The following is a 27680-nucleotide window of genomic DNA, read 5'->3' as shown; positions in this document are numbered from 1 at the left end:
TGTCATATTTAAACGCTTGTGGAAGCTTGTCCATTTACAGAACATCCGAGCTGCAGTTTCACTTTGGTTTTTGGGGAGAGTCGGGGAGAATTCTTCCCTATCCCTGAACACTGTCAAATGGGAAATATACAAATTTCATATAGGAGATTTTAATGTTTCCTTTGGCTATCAATTAAACTCACACTGTTTAATTAAATTGGGAGCCAAAACACTTTTTAAATACTATTTCTACCTAAAAGTAAGTTACATTTTTTTTTGTCTTCCTTTTTTGGCAAATAATAGCTATATAATTGCACGCGCACACACCCTCACCTCCAGTCTCTTTCCTTCTGAGAATTGTTTGCGTCTTTTCCTGGCAACTTCTCTCCTCTTATTCTGTTTCCATCATTCTCTTTCCATCTGTTTTCCATTCTATAACCCTGTGCCCTCTCTTGTCCTGCAGGTGTGGTGGAGTGAATATTGTATATTTGCAGTCCTGTGTCAAGCTTTGACACAAAGAACCTCTGCAAATCTGTAACAACAAATGTATGTTAAAATACAAACAATATATATCTTTCCCCCAGCTGGTTTCTGTCTGAATCCTGGTGCTCCCATTTGACCCCTATTTACATTCCCTCACTTTCTCCCCATGTCAGACCGAGCACCGAGTGTCATCCTTCTAATGTAGGGGTGGCCAAACTGTCTCTCGCAAGCTGCATGTGGCTCTTTCGTAGTTAAATCCACTTGTGGACCCCCCTCCCCCGTTCTCCATATGAGACAGTGGGGATGGGAGGGGAGCTTGGGAATTCTTCCTTGTCTCTTGCATTGGGGTGGGGCTTCTGCCCAGTGGGGAGGGGGGTCTCGGGGCTTCAGCCCTGCAGGGCGTGCCTTTTGGGGCTTCAGCAGGAGTGAGGCTGAAGCCCCAGGCCCTGGCAGGTGTGTGCTGGCTCTCGAACTTCTAAAGATTGTCCTATGTGGCTCAGAGGGCAATAAGTATGGCCACCTGTGGATGACAGTTGGTTGAAACTCCTTTTATTATTTCAAAAAGAAAAGGAGTATTTGTGGCACCTTAGAGACTAACAAATTTATTAGAGCATAAGCTTTCGTGAGCTACAGCTCACTTCATCGGATGCATTTTCTTTTTTTTATTTTTATTATTTCAGTGACACGTATTAATTAGCTTCTAAAAAGATGTCTGTTGAACAGTGTAAGGCACTCCCTATACTTGTGCTCTTTGCTTTTTTTGAAGTGGGGGCCACTTTGGCAAAAAACCTTCAATGTCAAAGCCACATCAATGCGACACAGACGGTTGAATACTGAGTTTGTTGTTGGTTGATATGGTAATATTGCTTGTGGTGCAGGATGGGATATGGTTCTGGGAGGGGGCTCAGGGCTGGGGGAGGGGCTTGGAGTGCAGAGGGGGTATTGGGGTCTGGCTCTGGGACAGGGCTTAGGGCTGGGGCAGGGGTTTGGGGTGCAGGAGAGGGTATGGGGCTGGCTCTGGGAGGCTGCAGGTTGGGTGGTAGAAGAGCTATTCAGAACCTGCTCATCGAAGGGTGCAGCACTTACTTCAGGCAGCCCTGGCCCCACATTGCTCCTGGAAGGGGTCAGTGCTCCCCTGCAGCCCCTGGAGGGGGGATGGGGCTCTGCACGCTGCCTCTCTCTGCAGGCACTGCCCCCGCAACTCCCATTGGCCAGTTTCCCGTTCCTGGCCAATGGGAGCTGCACGGGCAGTGCTTGCAGGCAGGAGCAGCGTGTGGAGATCTCTGCTCCCCCACTTACCCCGCGGGGGTGTGCTGGTCACTTCTGGGAGCAGCGTGGGGCCGGGGTAGGCAGGGAGCCTACCTTAGCTATAGCCCCGTTGCAATGCCGGAGAGTGCGATCGACCGGGAGCCGCACTTAGGGTCCATGGGAGATGCCACAGGCTCACAGGCCTTACAGTGAAGAACACTGCCAAGTACCCTGGTGGCGGCTGAGTTGCTTTTCCTCTACAACGTTTTTATCCCTTGTGTCCGAGTACAGGTCCGGCAAATCAGGAGGCTAGCCCAGTGTCAAGTCCACCCACCCCAACAAAGAACAAACATTCAGCTATCACCCAGCCCTCAAAAACTATGTACATATGTGTGATGTTCTTCGTGCCCAGAAGGTAGTATTTGCTAATGTGGTGAGTTTGTAGATAGCCTGAGACTGTAGCTCTTTGAATTCTGAAACCTAATGAAAAGTTTGGTAGCAACAATACTACTCTTTTACTGACAATCACTGTGAAACATTAAGATAATGGTCTTATCCATTGTAGGATGCATTGGAGATATTTGTATGATACGTAGTAAGAGAACCAAAAAAGAGCCACCGTGGTTAAACAACAAAATAAAAGAATCAGTGAGAGGCAAAAAGGCATCCTTTAAAAAGTGGAATATAAATCCTAAAGAGGAAAATAGAAAGCATAAACTCTGGCAAATGAAGTGTAAAAATATAATTAGAAAGACCAAAAAAGAATTTGAAGAACAGCTAGCCAAAGACTCCAATTTTTTTTTAAAATACATCAGAAGCAGAAAGCCTGCTAAACAACCAGTGCGGCCACTGGACAATCAAGATGCTAAAGGAGCAGTCAGAGATAAGGCCATTGTGGAGAAACTAAAGGAATTCTTTGCATCAGTCTTCACTGTTGAGGGTGTGAGGGAGATTCCCAAACCTGAGCCATTCTTTTTGAATGACAGACCTGAGGAACTGTCACAAATTGAGGTGTCATTAGAGGAGGTTTTGGAACAAATTGATAAACTAAATGGTAATAAATCTCCAGGACCTGCTGGTATTCACCCAAGAGTTCTGAAGGAACTCAAATGTGAAATTGCAGGACTACTAACTGTCATCTGTAACCTATCATTTAAATCAGCTTCTGTACCAAATGACTGGAGGATAGGTAATGGCTCCAGAGATGAGCCTGGCAACTACAGGCCAGTAAGCCTCACTTCAGAATCAGGCAAATTGGTTGAAACCATCGTAAAAAAACAAAATTGTCAGACACATAGAGGAACATAATTTGTTGGGAAATAGTCAACATGGTTTTTGTAAAGGGAAATCATGCCTCCCCAATCTAATAGAATTCTTTGAGGGGGTCAACAAGCATGCGGACAAATCAGATCATGTGGATATAGTGTATTTAGATTTTCAGAAAGCCTTTGACAAGATCCCTCGCTAAAGGCTTGTAAGCAAAATAAGCAGTCATGGGATAAGAGGGAAGGTTCTCTCATGGGTTGGTAACTGGCTAAAAGATAGGAAACAAAAGGTAGGAATAAATGATCAGTTTGCAGAATGGAGAGAGGTAAATAGTGGTGTCCCCCAGGGATTTGTACTGGGCCCAGTCTTATTTAACATATTCATAAACTATCTGGAAAAAGGGGTAAACAGTGAGGTGGCAAAATTTGCAGATGATGCAAAACTATTCAAGATAGTTAAGTCCCAGGCAGACTGTGAAGAGGTACAAAAGGATCTCACAAAAGTGGGTGACTGGGCAACAAAATGGCAGATGAAATTTAATGTTGATAAATACAAAGTAATGCACATTGAAAAATATAATCCCAACTATACATATACAATGATGGGGCCTAAATTAGCTGTTACCACTCAAGAAAGAGATCTTGGAGACATTGTGGATAGTTCTCTGAAATCATCCACTCAATGTGCAGCAGCAGTCAAAAAAGCAAACAGAATGTTGGGAATCATTAAGAAAGGGATAGATGATAGGACAGAAAATATCATGTTGCCTCTATAAATCCATGGCACTCCCAGACCTTGAATACTGCGTGCAGATGTGGTTGCCCCATCTCAAAAAAGATATATTGGAATTGGAAAAGGTTCAGAAAAGGGCAACAAAAATGGTTAGGGGTATAGAATGGCTTCCGTATGAGGAGAGATTAATAAGACTGGGACTTTTCAGCTTGGAAAAGAGGCGACTAAGGAGGGATATGATAGAGGTCTATAAAATCATGAGTGGTATAGAGAAAGTAAATAAGGAAGTGTTATTTACTCCTCATAATACAAGAACAAGGGGCCACGCAATGAAATTAATAGGTAGCAGGTTTAAAACAAACACAAAGTATTTTTTCACGCAACGCACTGTCAACCTATGGAACTCCTTGCCAGAGGGTGTTGTGAAGGCCAATACTATAATGGGGTTCAAAAGGGAGCTAGATAAAGTCATGGAAGATAGGTCCATGAGTGGCTATTAGCCAGGATGAGCAGGAATGGTATCCCTAGCCTCTGTTTGCCAGAAGCTGGGATTGGGTGATAGGTTATCATAAAGTGATCCATGCCCTATCTGTCCATTCCCTTTGGGGCACCTGTCATTGACCACTGTCAGAGGACAGGATACTGGGCTTGATGGACCTTTGGTCAGTATGGTCATTCATATGTTCTTACGTTCTTACGGAGTGGTGGAACAGCTAGCTGCTGTTAAGTTCTGCTAAAAGGAAAAACCAGGAATTCAAGTCCCTCCCTCTTTCGCACCCCTCCCCCCCCCAAAAAAACACACCTCACCCTACCCAGAAGCTAGAGGGAAAGGAGAAACACATCTTCTCACCTATATCATATATTTAATTTACCTCTTGGGGGGCCAAAAGCCCCATCTGCACCTCCCCAAGTTGCCAAAATCTTTAACTTCCTCCTGACAGCTTCTATAATGTTGTGCATTGTCCACAAAATTTGCTGCAAACTGAAAAAATTTAGGAGAGCCTAAATAAATAAAATTAATATTAAAAATTAATGCAAGTGAGACTACTAATGGTGGGTACCATTTTTTATACTTATTTCAGTAACAATCTATTTTTCATTCAGTGATTCTATTACAGAATTTCCCATCTTGGGGATAAACCAACAACCAAGGAGAAAATGTAATGCAAAAATAAATGTTGCAAAACTATTAGATTAACTTATTCAGTAATTAAACATAGGCAAGTTCTAGTTACTTTTCTCCTTTTAAAAACCCCAGGGTTTGGTGATGGGGTGTTTTTGTGAGATTGCAAGTCTGTCAGCTGCTGATTTGATTAAGGAAATCTTGCGGCCTTGATGGTACAACACTTCTGTATTCTATTCTATCATACATTCTGTATGTTGAGGGTCTAGGAGTGGAAGAGGATGGAACCTTTTTGGGTGGTTGTCAGTTGTTTCCAATGAAGAGATCTCTCCTTGGTGCAGTTGTTCGCATTTCTGTGATCAGTGGTATAAGGAAATACCATGTTGTAAAAATTTCCAATTGTTTCCTAAAGGGTTCTTCTCAATTGCACAATCCTTTGATCTTTTTGTTTGTAAAAAAGAAGAAATTAGTTTTTAGCTCATTACTTTGAAACTCAGAAATCTGTAATATCTACAGGTTTTATCTTTTGATTTTGTAACCCAATGTCAGGAATCAAACCAGAGGTAATAGCTCTTTTTTATACTGATCAGCCATTAAATACCAGTGGCTATAGGATTTCTCCCTTCCCCACAAATGTTTCTCTTTGGGATATTTCCTTGTGCCCCTGAATATCTGGCATCATGATGACTCATCATGGTTACTAGATGGAACTCTAGAAAACTAGTCAGTGTTGCTTTGCCCAGCTTTTATGGGAGAGGTCACTAGAATAGCAACCTCTGTTGCGTAAATATTTATTCATCAGGAGGAACAGGCTCTTTGACCAACAAATCCTTTCTTGCCAATGGGTGAGGTACTTCATAAAAATTTCATTTACAGGCTTATTTTCATTTCTACACAGTGTTAATTTTCAATACTGAATTCTTAAATCCAGTCCTATTAGAATTGTCTGTATGAGTTTTGAATGAAAATCTCTGACATTTCTTGCCCAACTTTGATGTGGATGGTGTCTTTCACAAATCAGCTGACGTCTAAATGTGCATCCAAGTTTAGGTTTTAAAGTCCACTGGTGATCCAGTGAATGTGGAGAAAATATCATAATTCTGCCAAAAGTCAGTGGCTTTCTTAAGAGAAAATTAAAATATTTAAAGATATTTGCTTAAACTTAGGTCTTCTCACAATTTGTTCAGACCTTGAATCGTTTTTGTGGCTCTTTCCTGCACCCTCTCCAGTTTTTCAAAATCCTTTTCCAAATCGCTGTACGACTCACTAGTCCCTTGTTTACGCATCTGAGGATCATATTGGCCTTTTTTGCCACAGTATTGCACTGGGAGCTCATATTCAGTTGCTTATCTGCTGTGATCCTTAAATTCTTTTCAGAGTCACTGTTATCCAAGATACAATCTCCCCATTCTGCAGGTAGGGTCTGCATTCTTAGTTTGATGTGTAATTTTTCATTTGACTATATTAAAATACATTTTGTTGGAATTGACCACACTTACCAAGTGAACCTGATTTCTAGGTGACTGTCCTCTCCATAATTATTTACAACTATGTCAATCTTGTGTCACGTGCAAATTTACCAGCAATGATTTTTATATTTACCTCCAGATCATTGATTAAAATGTTGAATAGCACTGAACCTAGTACCTATCTCTGTTGAACCCCAATAGAAACTTGCTGATGGTTCCCTACTGATTTAGTACTTTTTGAGATCTGTCAGTTAGCCAGTTCTTATTCGTTTTAACATGTGCCTTATGATCTAGTATAATACTAATTTTTAAATATGAATGTTGTGTGGTCCTAAATCAAATGCCTTACCAAAGTTTTAAGTCTACTACATCTACTCAGTTACCTTTTTCCACCAAATTTATAATCTCGTCAAAGAATGAAATCAGGCTTATTTGACAAGATCTAAAACCACATTGACTGGCATTAATTATATTCTTTATCAGTTGAAATAACATATCAGTTTTCCTATTATTTTGTCCATGATTGATGCTAGGCTAACTGGCTTATAGTTACTTAGATCATGCTGCTTGCCCTTTTATGAAGATTGCCACATTAGGACTCTTCCAGTCTTCTGGAATTTCCTCAGTATTCTAAAACTTATTAAAATTTAACATCAATAGGCCAGAGATCTCCTCTTCAAACTCTTTTAGGACTCTTGGGTACAAGTTATCCAGGCCTGATTTTAAAAATGTTTTTAAAAGTTTATCACTATAGGTATTTTATATCCTCAGTTACTAATGGACTAGCGAGAGTACTTCATTATCCTGGCATGAGAGGAATACATCATCCTGCCTCATTCCAAATACAAAACAGATATTTATTGAACAAACATAGAAACCACAGTAAGCTGTATCAATAGAAACTGCATCTTATAGTGGCTTTGCCTGTCTGCTCTGGGGGTTTGCCCTGATGCAGCCAGACCAATGGCTGGCCAACAATTGATGAAGTCCCCCCACTGTAAATGAGGTCTGAATTTAGAAGCAGGTGAGTAACTACCATTGAAGTAGCACTTTGGTATGTCTTCAGCAATGTGAAGTGGTAAGAGAAGAACAAATTATACTCACTGCTAGGATAGATGGCGACCTGATAGTTTTCATACAATTTCCTATAATATAGCTGCTCTTTTTAGCATTAAATTTCTCACTTGTCAGTCTTACAAGTAGAAAGAGAACAGATGAAGTTTAAAATGACTATTGCTATGAGATATACCGTTGGTCCCAATATATAAACATGTTACCAAAAAACCTTCACATTTATTTATTCAGAATCTTGCCATGTCATTAAATATGCACATGACTGAGAGTGAGGAATTGGTTTTATCCAGCTGAATAATTGGGGAAAACATATTACTTGATTACACACAGAATAATTGAATTTAATAATTATTTAATCACATGTCTTTTAAAAAAATATTATGTTCTTGGAATCACATGTGTTAATAGTAAGCCTTACCTGACTCTGTGTACATGGGTTTTTTATATTCTTAAATTTTGCTTTCCTGGAAGGCCAACTCTTAATACAACTAAAATTATTAGAGAACATTGGACTGACCAAGAAGTAGTAATGGTGGGGTTAGGGCTGTCTAATACAGCCGAAAAACAGTGATGCAAGAAATATGCGTAGCATTCCATTGTAGAGATCAAAAAAATATTTTGGGAGTACTCTAGTCAATTTGTGAAACAGTAAGAAGGAAAAACTGGTGATGGCTGGAATAGGCTGTCACAGCCTTATGAATAAAAATACCATGGTTAATGAGATGTATATGTCTGGATTGCTTTGTACAAACAGAGCGGGCTGGTTTCATAATGGTAAACCCTTATATTCATTTATAACTTTATTGCTAAGTTTGAATCCTATAGATGTGCTCTTGCTGTCTTGTGGGTTTTGGTTTATTTTTGTCCCCCGCTCCCCCACCCCTCCACTGTAATCTGTTATATATGGCATGACTTCAGAATGTGAAGAATGGTTTTGATTTGTTGAGAAAATAGTAGAAATACTCTTTGGTTTTTTGCCCCCTGTGTATTGCAAACAGGGGAAGAGATTTTTACTGCAGAAAATAGTTCATGCCAGAGAGAACAAAGATGATAGAAATACAGGGATTTTTTTTTGATACTTTTTTTCATACGTTTTTATTTAGGCATTTCACTTTCACATAAAAAGGTTAATTGGAGGCAAAGGGGAACTTAATACCATCCTGGATGCCTTGAAGGACAGGGTTAAAAAGAGGCAGAAGTTTCTCTCTGAACTTTGAACTCTAGTGCAGTACTTACAAGGCCAAACTTCAAAGAGAAATGTTCCTCTTTCTCTTGCTCCCCACCCAAATTGTGGTCTGCTCACTCAACTACATTTCAGAGGCAGCAGGGTTACTTCTCAAGTTTGTTTTTTGTTGTGCTGAAAGAAGAGTATGGATCATATTTACTTAAAATGGTGGTAACACTTTTAAGTGTCTGATATTTTTATTGAATTTTGGATTCAGAATTGTGAGAATTTGGCAAAATGGCAGGATTCATGTACTTAACACATTCCTGACTGGATATTTATCAACTTTCTCCAATTTTAAGGGTTCCCCTTTTCCATGACTGATGCTGTATGATTAGAGCCTTGCAACTCTGTGGATATCTGCATCTGCGGATGTGGATATCCACGGACCATGTTTGCGGATTGCGGATCGCAGCTCCGATGCGGATACGGATTTTGTATCCGTGCAGGGTTCTATTTATAATGTATTGTTCTTTCATTCTTTTAAATCTACATACATCTTCTCAAATTTCATAATGAGTTTTTATGTAAATATTTTGAAGAGTTCAAGAAACCTTTTGATTAATACATGTTTAGAATTAAGTATACAGTATGCTGAAAGGTAACGCAACACAATTCCAACAATACAGAAGCCCTCTCAGGAGACAATGATCTTTTTGTTTCACTTTACAGGTTAACTACATTAATAGAACAAGAAGAATTGTGAAAAACATCCCAGGTAATTAAATGTTTTAAATTCTATAGCAATGTGTTCTTGGAGGCAGTTTAATATAATGATGATCTTGACAGTATTGGCTAAAAATGATGGAGATTTATTTTAAACACCTTAAAAATTATTAAAATTGCTTTAAAGTGACAATGTGATACATTTTACGCCTCTGCCTATCAAACTCTCTCTTGTTATATAATATACTGTAGTAGGAAGCGATCTTGCATTGTCTGGGGATGGTCTAGATCTGAACATACCATATAATACTCTTATGGCACCTTTTTATATTTGAGGATCTCACAGTGCTTTATAAACAATAATTAAACTTCACAACACCACATTTAATAGGAAAGTATTATCCTAATTTTATAAATGGGTAACATAAGTCAGAGTTTAAGTGCCAAAGAACACGTAGCAAGTATTTTGTCTATGGTGTGTCACTTTGCTGAATTGAAATAATTTCTATAGTCAGCTTTACAGAGTGTTAAATTCTGCTATTCATCTTACGTTCTTTTCCAAGAGTCTTTAGGCAGCAGAACCTGAGCAGTTGCCTGTGTTTTAGATACAAGGTGGCTATTGTCATTCATACCTTCCTCCCCTCACAGCCTGATTATTTGCTGCCCCCTGGAAAGTTGCCCGGTGTGTAAATCTAGGGAGATGGTATGCCATGGGTTTTCATCTTCAAGCTGGTAGGCAGCAAATGTTCTAGCAGTGTATTTCTTCCTTTCCCTAAAACCTTGTTTCCACTGAAGGTGCTTCTAATTTTAGATGCCCTAGATCAGTGGTCACCAACTGATAAATCTTGATCGCTTGGTCGATCCTAGAGCATCTCCATGTTGATCGTGATCTCCAGTGGCGCAGTGTGACTGCTGCTAAGGCAGACTCCCTGCCTGTCGCGGCCCCATGGCGCTCTCCGAAGCAGCCAGTGCAACCCTGCGGCTCCTGTGGGGGGGAGGGGCAAGGGCAGGGATCTCCCTCCACACACTGTTCCTGCCTTCGAGCACTGCACCCGCAGCGCCCATTGGCCGGGAGAGCTGCGGGGACGATGCTTGCAGAGAGGGGCAGCATACGGAGCCACGTACCTCCCCACCGCCCAGGGGCAGCTGGGGCATGTTGGCCCCTTTCAGGAACTGTGTGGGGCTAGAGTAGGCGTGGAGCCTGCCTTAGTCTCACTGTGCCCACTGCCGACCGGGAGCCTCCAGAGGTAAATGCTGCTTGGTGGGAGGCCGCACCCCATACTCCCTCTTGAACCCCACCCTGAGCCCCCTCCCAGAGCCAGCACCCTATACCCCCTCCTACACTCCAACCCCCAGCCCTGAACCCAGTGCCAGAGCCAGCACCCTGTACATCCTCGTGCACCCCAAACTCCTGCCCCAGCCCTCTCTCCCAGAGCCAGTGCCCCATACCCCCTCCCAGAGCCAGCGCACTGTACATCCTCCTGCACCCCAACACTCTGCCCCAGCCTGGAGCCCCCTCCTGCACCCCAACACTCTGCCCCAGCCCTCCCTCCCAGAGCCAGTGCCCTCTACCCCCTCGTGCACCCCAACACTCTGCCCCAGCCTGGAGCCCTCACTCCCTTCTGCATCCCAACCCCCTTCCCCAGGCTCAGCCCAGAACCACCTCCTACACTGCAAACCCCTTCCTGTACCCCAACCCCCTGTCCCAGCCCAGTGAAAGTGAGTGAGGGTAGGGGAGAGCAAGCGATGGAGAGATTGGGGGTGGTGGTGGCGTGAGGTGAGGGGGGAGCCTTTGGGGGAAAAGGGGGGGGTCTTAGGGAAGGGACAGGGTAGATCCTGAGCTTCCCTTAGATTCAGAAAGTGATCTTGGGTATAAAAAGGTTGGAGACCATTGCCTGAGATGAAATAAGCCAAAACACTTCATTATCTGTCTTGTGTCCTGATGCCTTCTGTGCTGGTAAACCAGCTACTTTAGAAGATACCTTGCCGTAGGGCCTGTCTACAGCCGTATTCTTGGCCCGCTACTCTTGCTTTGTTACTCAGTCACTTGAGCCTTGAACAGCCTGCTTTTGGTGTGCCATATGTCTTCGTTCCCAAAATTCCGCCTACGTTCCCAAACTCTCTGTTTTTAGTTACCATTCTTTTGCTAACCTCAGCCCCAATGCTCTTGGGCCTGATTTTATTCACCTTTCTTAAACCAAAAGAAACTCATGTGACCAAACGACAGTTTAATTTGCTGTGATTTGTCCTCCTCATCACCAACTCTTTCTTGCCATCACATGCTTCTCTTCATAGAATGCAAATCTGTATGCAAAATGACTTACCTGTCTTTCCTAAGCTTTGTCTCCTACAGGAGTACCATGCCAGTTCATGGAGAGATTGTAAAACTCATAACTTTAATTAATTATTAAAAAATGTTCTTGGATGACTATTGGTACTTTTTAATGAAATCAAATAGTGATGAAAGCTCTTTAAAAACAAACAAACCCTCCCTCCCACCCCCCCCAAAAAAACTGCTTCACTAAGAATACCTGAAATTGTGACTTAGTAATGATAAGAGAGGCATGATTGTTGAGCTCGATGCTGTATGTAATAGTTTTGGTTAATTATCTAGATTTCAGCTATACAGATTGTTGATGCAAATCATACAACAGCAACTTCATGTATGTATGTAAAAGAACTATATTTACATATAAATAATTTTGTCTAGCATGAATAATTGGGATTTACTTTGGTGACCAGCCTTCAACTCCAGTACAACTGGTATATCTGAAGTGGGTTGAATATAGTTGTTTCTTGTCTGCTAAAGTGACATCAAACCAAAGTTTTTTCATATGTTGGAGGGGCAGGAAGAGGTGATAGGGAACTCCACATGCCCACTATTTCTCTTCATTATTTAGTAATTAGTAGTGAGCTTAGAGTCTCCTTAATTAACAAGCTTCTATACCATTGCTAAAACAGGATTTGACATCTGCCTAATTTCCCCGTTTATCTGCTTTCTATCTCTTAGATCTCAGTTCTTGCTACAGTGTGGAGAGTAGCAGTATTAATATTTTGTTCCTGCCTCTTGTTTTTCCCCTCATCAAAAGACGTTTCTCTCTTTAACAGTTTCTCCAATATACAGGAAATCCACAAGAAAAGGTAGTCAGTCTTATGGGGCTTGTGTGTGTATATATATGGACTATGCCCAGACTCCTGATCTCTTGGTGGGTGTCTTCACCAAGGCTCGAGGTTATGCAAAGCCTCCCTTGTAAGTCACTTGTGTAGACTTAAGGAGTCAGAGGAGAAAATCTTCCCCAGAGGTGGGGAAAATGTCACGCCCACTAATATGCCTTCCCACTTCTGGAAGCAATAGAAGTATATCCAGTTGACTCTGTTTTGAAGTAATTCCTGTTGTCTTTTCCAACTTCCTTGGTAAATTCAGACCACCTGAGATGCCTGAGGTTGACTGAAATGCTCGTCCTTTTTCCCCTTAAAACTTAAGGGCCTCTGATTCCCAGCACTCACTCCTTTCAATTCACTCTGGAAATTACCTCTTTCACAGTCTCCCAGTAAGATAAGAAGCTGGCAGGAGATCATATAAAGGAATTATTACATCACTGAAAAGAAAGATGCAAGTGAACCTCAACTCCTTCATTTGAATTTTTCCATTGGTGGAGGAGAGGTTTCTGTCTCCTTGCCTAATGTGGAGGAAAGATACTTCTCCAGAGGCTTTTTGCCCCAGGAGACCTTCCCTAACTGTGCAAAACCCTGTCAGATTCTTTTCCTGACACTTCTGCCTCCCATTCTAGTCCCTCAAAAGGACTTCTAAAGATATTTCCTATATTGCAGAGGAAGACCAGACATGGCCTTTCCTACTCACCCTGCAATTGAAGCATTGATAAGTAACATGTGGCTGGCTCCAGACTACAAGCTTTTCCCTTTTCCAGCCATTTAAAAAAATACTCTCCAGCTGAAAAGTTTGAAAAGGAGAAAATGTAGGGTTAGTCTCTCTGCTGTGTGATTAGTCGATTCTTTTTTTGCATAATATAGCTCAATATTAGTTATTCTTTTCTGTCTGCTGCAGAGATAGTATCCGTAATCAGGTGAAGGAGTTCACTGTGGCTTTCTCCCTGGTTCTTGGACATGGTCAGAAAATTTAAGTCAGTTTCTTTTTTCTATAGCGTAGAGGCTGTTTCTTTTGGGAAATTTCTCAAAGCTACATTATGAAATGCCTGTGAGAGACTAGAAACTTTACATTGCTTAGAATTGCTGATAAATTAAAAATATAAATAAATGGTTTCTGAATCTTTGGGGCTATAAATGAAAAACAGGTAAGAATATCTTTTAACAATTCAAGGGGAAAAATTAATGGTAACCTTCTGGGAGGAGAGGTGACCGTTACAATATAAGCAAATATAGGCTATAATTGATATTCAAGCAAGTTTGAAAAGAGCTCTTAAAACTTACAGGAGATAGGCACCCTACTTATTAATGTAGGGAAGTTGTATTCCATACAATGGTAAATTAAATGAGAACTGTTCTGCAAGTATTGTAATGGAATAGAGTAGAGATCAACCTACTTTCTAAAATAAATTAGACAGGCAAACAATATTCCCAAAGAGAATACTATCTGCAACTCCATAGCTAGTAGGTTCATACAAGGTGTTTAAACTTGACATAAGGGGAGAAAGGGTAGGGAATACCTTGTTGATTGAGATAGCCAAAGGTAGATATAGGCAGGTCACTTGATAGTAGGGGAAAATCTTTGACATGCTGCAATGATAAAGGATAGACAAGGTCTCTGATAGCCTGAGTGTGAAAAGTGAACATAGTATTTTTTTTTTTCTTTATTCTAGTACGATAGGTTAGGGAGCCTAAGAACTATATGCATATTTGTGCCATCTCATTTTGATCTTTAACTTTTTTCTAATATTTATTTTCTTTAATGCTACTGGCTCATAGACTTTTCACGGTATTCATTTAGCACCTCACAAGAAGTAAATGATGTTTCGGTATCTGAGGAGACTTAATAAAAGCGAGTCTGGAATCTAAACCCACTGAGGGTCTCTGAACGCATGGACCAAATGGTCCCGTATCATAAAATGTAAGAGCAGAGTTTATTTGGGAGGCAAAATTGGCAATGTGCACCCCCCAAAAAAAGGCAAGGGGATTTCTCCATTTTATTTAATAAACCCAGTCCAGAATATCGCTTCTAATTTCAAATGTGGTGGGAGAGCAGATTGAGTCAACGTTTTGTATTGTTCTATTTGGAACAAGCAGTGGGCAAATTGCATAGCAAAGTGATAACACAGAAGATCATGTGGGCCTGTGTTGTCCAGACGTATTACCTGATTTCAGAAGGAATTGGCAGGAATTGGGACTAAACAGAGTATTGTCTATAGTTTCTCAACCCAATTCAGCAGAATTCAATGTCTTACTATTCACATCCCACAAACTGCAATCTATCTTTCCTACACTCTTTCTTTCCTGATTTTTTTTCTACATTCCATAAAAAGGAGAATTCAACAGCCTTAAACTACCTCTGAAGCAATGTCAGTGAGCCCTTTGTCCAAAAGTCTCAGGAGTCTACTCTAGTTTATTATCCCAGTTATGTCACAGTGGTTACTTTTATTAGATTATAAACTTTGAGTGGTGAGTCTCATAATGTACCTTGTATATAATCAAGCACACCTTGGAGCTTAATAAATGATGCTCCCAATTATAGATTTAAAATCGCTACATGACTCTCTTGTGAAGGAAAAGATGAAAATGAGTTGGTGAGAACAATTGCCTAAGTATTTTCACAGTTCACCAATGCCGGAAAGTTCCTCTAGGCTGAATACTTTCTTTATATGCTAATAGATTGGTGTACTCATGAGTTTCTGCAGATTTTTTGGTTGTACCCTGCCATTAGCATTTTTTTCCACCTTGAAGATCATAACAGAAAAGTATATGTGGTGGTATCGCCATTGAGACAATGGACACGACCTCCTTGCAAAGATGGCTGTCATAGCTTGAGTGGAGCTCCTCCTTTTGGATGCATACCACACCACTCTGTTTGGATCCCAACACACTGGGCCCTGTGTTTTACATCTGTACAAAGTCCAGGCACTGCCTCTGGTTTTGGGTTAGTATGCACAGTCTCGGTGCAGATTTTCTTTCAGACACCCTCTTATGAGAGCTGAGACTCCATGGTTTGACTGCGTAGGCCCTGTCACTAGTGTCTACTTCCCCAAAATCCCCAGTCGTTTCAGCATACTCTGTCCCAAAGCTCTAACCTTATGGGCATTTCAATTTCCAATTGACCTCTTGAAGGACTTGATTGTTGAAGCAACCAGGCACAGACTTTAAAAAAAATTGATACAGTTGTTCTTAATGTAGATAGTGCAAGAAAGTTTGCAGATCTAGGTAATGTTGCAGAAATCTCCCATTTTGTCGACACTGGTTAATTGGGATTCTTTTCCACCAGAGAAACTGGCAGTATGGGACACTTTGTGTGACTTAATCTGATAATGAATGAATTGGCCCTTTAAACGAAAGGAGGAATTTTAAAAATATGTTGATATAATAAAAGACTCATCTTAGGAACATAGGTGGTGAGCGGGAAGATTGATTCAGAGAAAGACAAAACCCTTTTTGTACTGCTACCTTTTGGTCAAGAGGATAGAGTATAAATCATCCATTCTGGGTTATTACCTCTGAAATGCCATTACAGATAATTCTTTTCTCACCATAGTTACACCCTGTGTTCATACAATTTCTTCATTGTAGTTTGAAAAGATGGAATTGTTACAATGCTGTAAGGACAAACTGTTTTTGTGGTGAGATCTTCTATGGAAAAGGAGAGACCAGTATTTTCACTTTTTAGATTAGTTTCCTGTTCAGCTGAAGAAATTATTCTGTAATTTAGCCCATATTTGCTAGAATGATCACAGCCATATCCTGTGGTGTGCATGGAAATGATTTTATCTCTCTTCCACCCACCCAGTTTTCTGTGCTGATTGTGCTAATGTGTTGAACTATATTATTTACTATAACAAACTATGTCAAAGGATTGGAGCTCTGCCCAGATGTAAGTGTAAACAGTAGTTAAATATTGGGTTGGAGACACAAATGAAATATAATTTTGGGGTGTATATTGTGCAAAAATAAGACATTCATATACACCATAGAAACAAAAAACAAAAGCAGTATAGGCATTGGTCCCATTTAACAGGTTAAAAATGCATTTCAACATTTCTCCATTATGTGCAATAAATAAGAAATGCCCCCTTTTTAAAAATACAACTGACTAATGTGTAAACTGATTTTACTCCTTTAGGAATGTGAAAAATTGGAAAATGTATATTTTTGCACCCTCCATACCTCAATTTTATGTAGAAAGGAGGAAGCCTTTAATTAGACAACATCAGAAAAACTTCAGAGGACACACTCGTTAATGTTTTTATTACCAGTTGAAGGAGCCAGTTTAGGTCACTCTTTAAAGAACCCACCAGTTTGATTCCCACCCTGATTCCAAACTCCTACTACAAGAGGGAGTGGGACTCCTCTAGCAAATGTCCTTCCTTCAAGGAGTGTCACACCGAAAGGTTCAGGGAACAACAGGTTGAGGTTTGAGAACTCAATAGGGTGTTCCATTTTTAATATGGCCAGTATCCACTTGTTCCTCATAGCCAAAGCCTCTGTTCAAAAACAAGATGTATCCCCAGTGAGAGCAGGAATGGAGGAGGAGGTTGCTAAGATGAAATGGTCCGAATGTGTTGTCCTGGAATCTTTTATGAGTGCTTCAGTTGGGACTTGCTGCACTGCTATGGGTTACCCACGTGGCCCCACAGTATGCCAACGTTTTTATGGCTGATTTAAAACAATGCTTCCTCAGCCCTCATCCCCGAACGCCCCTACTCTACTTATGCTACACTGATATCTTCGTCGTCTGGACCCATGGAAAAGAAGGAATTCCACCATGATTTCAACAATTTCCATCCCACTATCAACCTCAGCCTGGACCAGTCCACACAAGAGATCCACTTCCTGGACACTACAGTGCTAATAAGAGAGAGCCAGATAACCACCACCCTATACCGGAAACCTACTGACCGCTGTACTTACCTACATGCCTCCAGTTTTCATCCAGACCACATCACACGATCCATTGTCTACAGCCAAGCTCTAAGATACAACCGCATTTGCTCCAACCCCTCAGACAGAGACAGACACCTGCAAGATCTCAATCAAGCATTCTTATAACTACAGTACCCACCTGCTGAAGTGAAGAAACAAATTGACAGAGCCAGAAGAATACCTAGAAGTCACCGACTCCAGGACGGGCCCAACAAAGAAAGTAACAAAATGCCACTAGTCATCACCTTCAGCCCTCAACTAAAACCTCTCCAAATCATCATCAAGGATCTGCAACCTATCCTGAAGGACGATCCCTCACTCTCACAGATCTTGGAAGACAGGCCAGTCCTCACTTACAGACAGCCCCACAACTGTGAAGCAAATACTCACCAGCCACCACACACCACACAACAAAAACACTAACTCAGGAACCTGTCCTTGCAACAAAGCCTGTTGCCAACTCTGTCCACATATCTATTTAAGGGACACAGTCATAAGACCTAATCACATCAGCCACACCATCAGAGGCTCGTTCACCTGCACATCCACCAATGTGATATATGCCATCATGTGCCAACAATGCCCCTCTGCCATGTATATTGGCCAGACTGGACAGTCTCTATGCAAAAGAATAAACGGACACATATCAGACATCAAGAATTATAACATTCAAAAACCAATCGGAGAATACTTCAGCCTCACTGGTCGCTCAATTTCAGACCTAAAAGTTGCAATTCTCCAACAAAAAAAACTTCAGGAACAGACTCCAATGCAAAACTGCTGAATTGGAATTAATTTGCAAACTGAACACCATTAAATTAGGCTTGAATAAAGACTGAGGGGACAGATCATTACACAAAGTAAAAACTATTTCCCCATGCTAATTTTCCCCCCCTACTGTTCACGCCTTCTTGTCAACTGTTTGAAATGGGCCATCCTGATTATCACTATCACTACAAAAGGGTTTTTTTTCTCCTGGTGATAATAGCTCACCTTAATTGATTGGTCTCGTTACAGTTGGTATGGCAACATCCATTTGTGTGTGTGTGTGTGTGTGTGTGTGTATCTTAATATATAATCTTCCTACTGTATTTTCCACTGCACGTATCCGATGAAGTGGGTTTTAGCCCACAAAAGCTTATAAGGAGCTTGGCTTGTTTAGCCTAACCAAAAGAAGTTTGAGGGGAGATATGATTGCTCTCTATAAATATATCAGAGGGATAAATACAGGAGAGAGAGAGGAATTATTTCAGCTCAGCACCAATGTGGACACAAGAACAAATGGGTATAAACTGGCCACCAGGAAGTTTAGACTTGAAATCAGATGAAGGTTTTTAACCATCAGAGGAGTGAAGTTTTGGAATAGCCTTCCACGGGAAGCAGTGGGGGCAAAAGATCTATCTGGTTTTAAGATTCTACTCGATAAGTTTATGGAGGAGATGGTATGATGGGATAATGGGATTTTGGTAAGTAATTGATCTTTAAATATTCAGGGTAAATAGGACTAATCCCCTGAGATGGGGTATTAGATGGATGGGATCTGAGTTACCCAGGAAAGAATTTTCTGTAGTATCTGGCTGGTGAATCTTGCCCATATGCTCAGGGTTTAGCTGATTGCCATATTTGGGGTCGGGAAGGAGTTTTCCTCCAGGGCAGATTGGAGAGGCCCTGGAGGTTTTTCGCCTTCCTCTGTAGCATGGGGCATGGTTGACTTGAGGGAGGCTTCTCTGCTCCTTGAAGTCTTTAAACCATGATTTAAGGACTTCAATAGCTCACACATAGGTGAGGTTTTTCATAGGAGTGGGTGGATGAGATTCTGTGGCCTGCGCTGTGCAGGAGGTCGGACTAGATGATCAGAATGGTCCCTTCTGACCTTAGTATCTATGAATCTATGCCCAAATAAATTTTAGTCTCTAAGGTACTCCTCGTATGTGTAGTGTGTTGTGTTGTGTGGTTTTTGTGGGTTTTTTTTTTTGTTTTTGTTTTTTTGTTTTTTGTTTTGCTGAACCAGAAGAGTGATAAAAGAATGGGGGGTGCCTTCCTTTAGATTCTTGGAAGTAAGGGAGGGCTTCTCCAAAGGCAGGCAGCCTTTCAGGAAAAGAACTTGTCTGTTTATACATCCCCATTCTTTTCCAGTATTTTCTCTTTGTGGTTGTAGGGTTTATAATTATAGATGATGAATTTGTGTCTGTAGGTGCTGTTTCACTAAACTGTAAGGGTGTTCTGACTTTTCTCCCTTACCTTTTGGATGTATGTCTCATGGTTTTAAATTAATCAAACACTGATATTACTCTTCTTTCTAGCATCTGGAGAGTGTTGAAGAGTGTTTTTCCCCCTCCTCTTTCCAAAATCCTATCATGGAAGCAGTTTTCTGGCTGTAGATAAACTTCCATATCACGTTCACGGTCAGATTCCTGGTCTATGAGTTAAAACAGTTTCATGCTAGGCAAAAGGAGGAGGATGACATTAATGTAAAGCTTCTCATTGATCTTATTCTCATTGTCAGAAAAACTAGGCTGTTTCAAGATTGAATTATGCAGACGTGAACTATGCTTGCTATAGTGGGGAAAAGTTCTGGATTTTCACCAAACAGAAAATTATTGAGGCTTTTTTCAGGTAAATACTAATGGATTGTTCAAGGTTAGTAACACAGATGTGTGTTCTCTTATTCATTTAGTTCTGAAATCATGAAGAGAAACTCTTAAGAAGCAAATATAAAGGATACCTTAGTTGCAGCAGTTCCTTGTTTACATCCTGAACATTAAGTTTCCATCCATTTCTAAATAACACTGCAATGTGTGTAGAAAATGCTGATTCAGAGCTCTAGGCTGGAACACGTTAACTTGTTAACATGGCTGATTGCTTAATTTTGCCCTTTGGAGAAAATATTTAAATTTTAAATGTGTATTATGTTTAGCTAACATTATGATAATTATCTAAATTGGGTGAAAAATGGACCCACGTGTATTATTACCACACTATATTTTGATTTAAAAATTGCTTAGTGGTTTTACTGTCTGAGAAGCAATTATTTTATGTTTGATTACAGTACTTACAAAACAAATCTGTATCAGTAGAAAAGAAACTGCAACTTAATATGCAATAGCACAGTGCTATGATATTGGACTGGGGATTGTTTTTTCAACCTATAACCCAGTCTGGCTTATTCAGTCTTAAAATTGACAGAATGTGGTGAATGAAAAATAATTGTTTAAAAAATTACTTTTTTCCAAGTTATAGTCATAAGCCTTAAAGCTTTCTGTTAAACAGGCAGTCTGTATTCTTTAGCTTTTTTCCTCCATACCCATTCACATGCAGCTACTAGCGATGACCTCCTTAGCAAATGTTGATATTTAGAAATGCAGTTTTACAAACATACAGCTTTTTGTGTTTCCTTTTGTCAAAACAGGTTTATCAGTAACAGTTATGCAATTTTCATAAAATGAGGATTTGTTTTTACTACTGACCAATAGCTGTGTGTGGAGAAAAATTTGTGTTTAACTACTAAAAGTGGAATTAGCTTAAATATTTGTTTTAGTTAAATATCTTGGCCTCTGAGCCTAAAATGATGTCATTTTTGTAAGCATTGTTCAGTAGATTAAGTCACAGCTGGATGCCTCTCAATTCTTGGTTTTCTGCAGCACTGGTTTTACAGACTCTTTCTCCAGCTTTGTTTCAGTATTCCAGTGGTGTATTTATTCACTTTTTGCAGTAGAATAATATATCAATCATGTGTGGTATAATATGGAGGATCTGGTGGTCTTAAGGCTGACTTAACTTTTTTTTTTTTTTAAGGAAAAAAGGCACTAACCTATTACATATTTCAGAAACACTTGAGTAAATGTGAGTATGATCACATATGCCTTGTTTACATTCCAGAATAGCCTCATTTCCACAATTAGTGGCCAGCAATCGTTGCTGCTGCATCAGTGCTGACCCTCAATATAGAAAAGAATGTGCAGGGGTTTGTGCTGATCAGCTCAGTTGCACTGTATTTGAAGTAAACTCTGATTGGCTCAATTGGTATAAACCTCAGCTTGCCCTTGTTTATACTTCAGCGTTAACACTGGTGCAGCCACACAAATTGCTGGTTATTGAGTGCTTAATCAAGTCTAGTCCCAAGTTCTCCTTCGATTGCTTGTGCACGTATACATTCCCCTTCAGGTGTATGAGTGCCAAGTACAATTGACTAGGAGATTTCTGCCAGCAGTATTACTAGGTGGCACATGTGCCTCTGCTCTCCTAGTGCATTGAGCCAGTGTCATACAATGGGCGTCTCCACCACCTCCCTCTGTTCCTTCTCACCACCCATGGTGAAAGTCAGAGTTTCCCATAGTGGTTTGCTTCAGGTAGCCAGTGTTTTCCGAAAAACTTTATCTAGTTTAGATAGATCTTAGTGTTTTAGTTAATTTAGTGCTCTGTGTAGATATCTTGGGATTTACTAGTTTAAAAAAAAAAACCCAAAACCCAGGTTTCAAGCAGTGTGTTATGTTCAGGGCAGTTACCCTTGTCATGGACAGGCAAAACAGCTAAGTAAACTACCTGGGGGAAAAAGAAAAGGAGTACTTGTGGCACTTTAGAGACTAACAAATTTATTAGAGCATAAGCTTTCGTGAGCTACAGCTCACTTCATTGTATGCATTAGTGAGCTGTAGCTCACGAAAGCTTATGCTCTAATAAATTTGTTAGTCTCTAAGGTGCCACAAGTACTCCTTTTCTTTTTGCGAATACAGACTAACACGGCTGCTACTCTGATACCTGGGGGAAGAACATGTGAGGGACAAATATACAATTTGTGTATTAATCTTTCCCTACTAGAACAAAAAAGCAGAGTGCCTACCACTTAAAAGTTCACCTAATAAAGGAAACCTTGTATCCTGCATCAGAACTGGATCCTGAACGTGAAGTGACAGAAGGTGACTGATTCCAAACCAACAAAAAATGCCTCCCTCTTCCTCCCCCACCCCAGCTGCCTACAACTCAAAGTGCAAGTCAGGAGAAAAGCACTGCTCTTCCTCCTCACAGTTGACCGCCTTAAAACATCCTAAAGCTTTCCAATGCTGATAAACATTCAAAATCTGTTTTCACCAAGCCAGTCTTCCAGTAATTCCTCTGGTACCAGTTCTAAGCGTCGTAAACACAAACATGTACTGACTGTGTCAGAGGCAGCACTGTTGACTCTGGCTCCTCCGAGGCTATCGAGTCTGGTGCCTTTATCTTTACCAGCCCTTGTTCATCTGTACAGCCAATCCAGATCATCTTGGCATTGTCGGCACTACTAGCTCCACTGGAGCTGCATGCGCTGATAGTACAGCATTTGCATGTCTCAGTGCCTTCATCTCCTTGAGTCGTCTTGTCTGCAAGGGATCTCGTGTCTCCATTTACCAGGTTCTCCATTACAGCTGCATCCAGCTCCAATATTGACTGGTACAAGATCTTCAGCACTATTAACACCAGGGGCACTGCTGGTGCTGTCCAGTACAGTTGACGCACCCAACACCCTCGATGCAGACACTTCTGGCACTGCCGGTGTTTTTCCAATACCTGACCCATCAGTGTGATCAGCACCACTGAAGTCTTCAGTGTTGTCAGTGCAGTTTGCTTCAATGCTGATAGTAGTGATTACCTCATTGGCCTTCAGATCTCCTTGTTCTATACTATATACATACCCGAGGGTGGCTCCCCATCAAAACCCTCACATATAGAAACAGCCCCTCTGTTTCCTGAGGAGGAATTCTAACTTTTCTCTTCAGAGTTGGAACTTGAGGGGCACATGTCACCAGCCTGATTGTTCAGATCAACTTATAGACATGACAGGGCACAGGTTGTAAGGACTTTGAATGATCTTCCTACATGGAAGCCACAAGATGGTACACTACATTGTGGGGGACTCAACTGGCGAGAGAGTATCCCTCTTGCCATACTGGTCTTGGCCCATTCCAAAAGAGTTGAGATCTCCTATCAGAAGAAAGGTCCCCAGCCTCCAGGCCAAGAAACCTCTTACCAAACTCTGCTGATTATTTCCCTTCCCATGGGTTTGGACCCTACTGAGGATGGTGAGATACTGGATGAACCCCTGGATGTCTGTTCACATAATTCTTCCTCTCCACATGAGGCTGTTCTCTGCAGATGGACTTGGATGACTTTGAGATCTTCCAGAACCTAGTCGGAGGAGTTGCCACTTCTTTAAGAATACAGTTGGAGCTCATTCAAGAAAATCTGCATAATCGCCTCAATATTTTACAAACCCTAGGAAGTGTTGCCCTTCCCATTAATAATGCCCTGCTGGAGATGGCAAGAACCCTGGTGGCAGACTCCAGCCTCTATACAATGTACAGCCAAGAGATCACACAGATGCTACCAAGTCGCTCAATAGAATTTACATTATTTTTTCACACTTCCTCAACTCACTGGTGGCCATGGCTGCCAATGACCGCTCCCACCTATCATATCCCAGAGCCCCTCCTAAAGATACAGAGCTGAAGAGATTGGATATGTATGGCAGGAAAACTTACCTCATAGATGCTCTGCAAATGAATGTGGCTAACTATCAAGCTCTCCTTTCCAAATACAGGATTGTTAATTTTACAGCATTAGCAAAGTTTGCAGACAAACTGTCAGAGGCGTATAAGGAACAGCTTATTAATCTTGTCTGCAAAAGGCACCTTATGTCAAACACAACTGATTTGGCTTCATGGTCCATGGCCACTGTCATTGCCATTAGGCATTCTTCTTGGCTGTAGGCATTAGCAAAATACAATCGAGGACTTGCCACTTGAGGAGTCTAAGTTGTTCTCTCAAAAAATTGACCATGTGATGTATGCCCTGAAAGACTCCCGGGCAACTTTGAGATCTCTTGGGGTTTACATCTCAAGCTGAAAGAGGGGAAGTGTTTTAGACCTCAGCCGTCCTACAGATTACATGTTCATCAGAAATTCCAGAACTATACTAAGACAATATAGGCCTTCTTGATGTTGCAAGACAGCTTAGTCTTAAATCAGGCCCTTCTCACCAAACATTGACTGCCTTTGAGCAGTCATTTTGAATGCCTCCTTGAGATCAGCATACTAATCTCACTCCTTATTCCCAGCTTTTGGAATACCCGTATCGCTCTTTTACAGTGTTTGGAATGAAATAACATCAGACAAGTGGGTGCTCAGCACTATAAAGGAGGGGTCATGTTATCCAGTACGCCTCTCTTCCTTTCTCCAACCCACCTTACCTGTCACTCTTTGGGGACCCACCTCACAAGACCATGTTGCTTATAGAAGTACAATATTTTCTGGAATTGGGAGTGATAGAGGTTCCTGGCATCACAGAGGGAAAGGATTCTACTTCTGTTACTTCCAAAATAGCAAAGTCTGGTGGCCTATGTCCAATTTTTAGACCTCAGGAAGTTGAATTTAATTTAGCAGTTCAAGATGGTTACCCTTGTTTCCATTATCCTTTCCCTGGAGCGTGAAGATTGATATGCTGCCCTTAATTTCCAAGATGCATGCTTCCATGTGACAATATATCCTGGCCACAAGAAGTACTGTGGCTTTATGGCAGGAGATATCTACTAACCATACACGGTGCTCCCCTTTGGCCTGTTGTCAGCCCCAAGGATCTTCACAAAATGCCTGGAGGTAGTAGTGGCCTACCTGTGCTGCCCAAGTGTCCACATTTTTCCTTACCTGGATGATTGGCTAATGTGGGAACCCAATCTTTTTTTGACGAGTTTATATGTTTTGTTGATAAAGGTGATCGTGTTGTTGTAATATACTTAAACTTCTGTAAGGCCTTTGACTTAATACCACATGACATTTTGATTTTAAAAATAGAACAGTTAAAATTAATATGACACTCGTTAAATGGATTAAAAGCTGGCTATCTGATAGGTCTCATGATGTAACTAGAAATGGGGAATCATCATTAGGTGGTGAGTGTTTTTAGTGGGGTCCTGCGGGGATTGGTTCTTAGCCCTCTTCTATTTAACATGTTTACTAATAACTTGGACGAAAACATAAAATGATCACTGAAAGTTTGCAAACACACAAACTGGAGGAGTGTTTAAGTAATGAAGAGGACAGGTCACTGATTCAGAGCAAACTTAGTGAGTGGAGCTCAAGCAAACAGTAGCCATATTAAAACTCATAAATGTATGCTTCTAGAAACAAAGAATGTAGGACATACTTATGATAGACTCAATCTTGGGAAGTAGTGACTCTGAAAAAGATTTGGGGGTTGTGGTGGATAATCACTGAAAATGAGCTCCCATGGTGATGCTGTCGCCAAAAGGGCAAATGCAATCCTGGGATGTATAAGCAGGGGAATCTTGAGCAGGAGTAGAGAGGTTATTTTTCCTCTGTATTTGGCACTGGTGTGATTGCTGCTGGAATACTCTGGCCTGTTCTGGTATCAACAATTTAAGAAGGATGTTGCTAAAGTGAAGAGCCACAAGAATAATTAAAGGATTACAAAACATGCCTTACAATGATAGACTCAAGGAGCTTGATCTATTTTGCTTAACAAAGAGACAATTAAGGGGTGAATCAATTACAGTCTATAAGTACCTACATGAAGAACAAATATTTAATGATAGGCTCTTCAGTCTAGCAGAGAAGGGTATAACAATGTCCAGTGGCTGGAAGTTCAGGATTGACTAATTTACATTGGAAATAAGGGGTAAATTTGTAACCATAAGAGCGATAAACTATTGGAACAACTTAGCCTTAGCAAGGGTGAATTTTCCATCACTGACCATTTTTAATTTGACATTGGATGTTTTTCTAAAAGATCTGCTCTAGGAATTATTTTGGGGAAGTTCTTTGGCTTGTGCTATATCGGAGATCAGACTAGATGGTCATTATAGTCCCCTCTGGCCTTATAGAATCTATGAAGTTTACAGCAGTATCTTCATTATCAGACAGCTGATCTCTCATCTAGGCCTGAAACTGAATTTAGACAAAACAAAGTTACAGCTGACGCAGCGTATAACGTTCATAGGAGCAAACCTTGACACCATAACCACAATAGATTATTTTCCAATGGACAGGTTTCAGTTCATAGTCACTCTATCCGAAGGCCTGAAGTCCAACCCAATGACAACAGTGTGTTCCTGTATATAGCTGTCAGGCCACAAGGCTTTGTGCAGGTACATAATTCCACATGCCAATCTTCACCTTTGCTGTCTATCGGTCTGGCTTTGTTTTGGTCTATTGTCTGACCAGTCATCCTCTGGGCATGCTGGTTTGTGTACCTGCATGAGTGCTTCAGCCTCTGAACTGGTGGCTGAACCCTTGCAACGTGTGCAAAGTGTCCCTTTTCTATCTCCAGAACCAAGCTATGACTCTGGTTACAGATGTGTCTACCAAAGGCTGGGTAGCCCACCTCTGCTGCCTTCCTGCACAAGCTCTGCGGTCACCCTAGGATGTCTCACTGCACATAAACAGGTTTTGAGTTCCATGCACTTCATCAAGCCTGGGAGCTGTTTGTCTCCCATCAAGAACCAGTTTGTGCAAGTCCTTACAGACAATACCATTGCCAAATTTTATCTCCACAAGCAGGGGAATGGAAGATCAACTCAGCTGTATCGGGAGGCTGTTCATCTGCGGAACCTATGCATAAGAAACAAAGTTGCTCTGAGACCTTTCCATTTTCCAGAAGTGAGGAACATCATTGCAGATTCCTTCAGCAGGAATTTTACAGACCACCATCAGTTGTCAATCGGGACATCCTCCTCCAGATCTTCTATCAGATGGGCTACCCAGAAATAGACTTTGTTTGTTACCAACCTGAACAACAAATGCAAGATGTTTTGCTCCAGGGCAGACCGCATTCCCAGTTAGTTAACGATGAATCTCTCCTCTCATGGTCCAATTATCTCATATTCTGTTTGGCTCACTGGACCTGGAGTCTAACAGTCTTCAGGGTGCAGTGTAAGACAAATTTATCTGGTGTAACATTTTAGTGTTTTGTTTGATTGTCCTTATTTTACTGAATTTAATGTTTCTTTGACTCTAAACAAGTGCCTCACTGCTATAGTGATAGATGTTTACAAAATAAATAAAATAGTCTGTTTGAGGTCCCAAATCCATTTACAATATGTACAAGCTTTAAAATTAGAAAAATAAATACATTTTAAAAAAATTTAAAGGCCTTTTACCATCTGTAACAGGTTGTGCGCACAACCATGGTACCTCCTGCTGGTTGCTCTGGGAATTAGCTCTGTACAGCTCTGGAGCGCCCTTTGCAGATGGTGTCTCACCCATTATCTGCTTTGCTGTTTCCTCTGTCTCGGGGGGCCTGCGTCACTCCTGGACCTCAGCGT

At 41.0% G+C, this 27680-nt stretch overlaps 1 protein-coding gene across 33 annotated transcripts in view; it reads left to right on the top strand.

The window, feature by feature from the left end:
* The window catches only part of ADD3 (adducin 3), a 182432-nt gene that overhangs the window by 53210 nt on the left and 101542 nt on the right, over window positions 1-27680 (top strand). For 26 of the 33 annotated variants that reach the window (XR_006282907.1, XR_006282909.1, XR_006282906.1 and 23 more), the window contains one exon: window positions 9272-9317. The exons of 6 other annotated variants lie outside the window; for them this stretch is intronic. The gene's annotated coding sequence lies outside the window, so the exon portion shown is untranslated. Of the gene's footprint in view, window positions 1-9271; window positions 9318-19879; window positions 19985-27680 lie in introns of those variants that run through there. One more of the 33 variants, XM_043519458.1, reaches the window with a different exon arrangement.

Source organism: Dermochelys coriacea, chromosome 7 (genome assembly GCF_009764565.3).
Source record: "Dermochelys coriacea isolate rDerCor1 chromosome 7, rDerCor1.pri.v4, whole genome shotgun sequence".
NCBI lineage: Eukaryota > Metazoa > Chordata > Testudines > Dermochelyidae > Dermochelys > Dermochelys coriacea.
The sequence above is the reverse complement of the archived record's forward strand: the minus strand, read 5'-3'. Positions and strand labels throughout refer to the sequence as shown.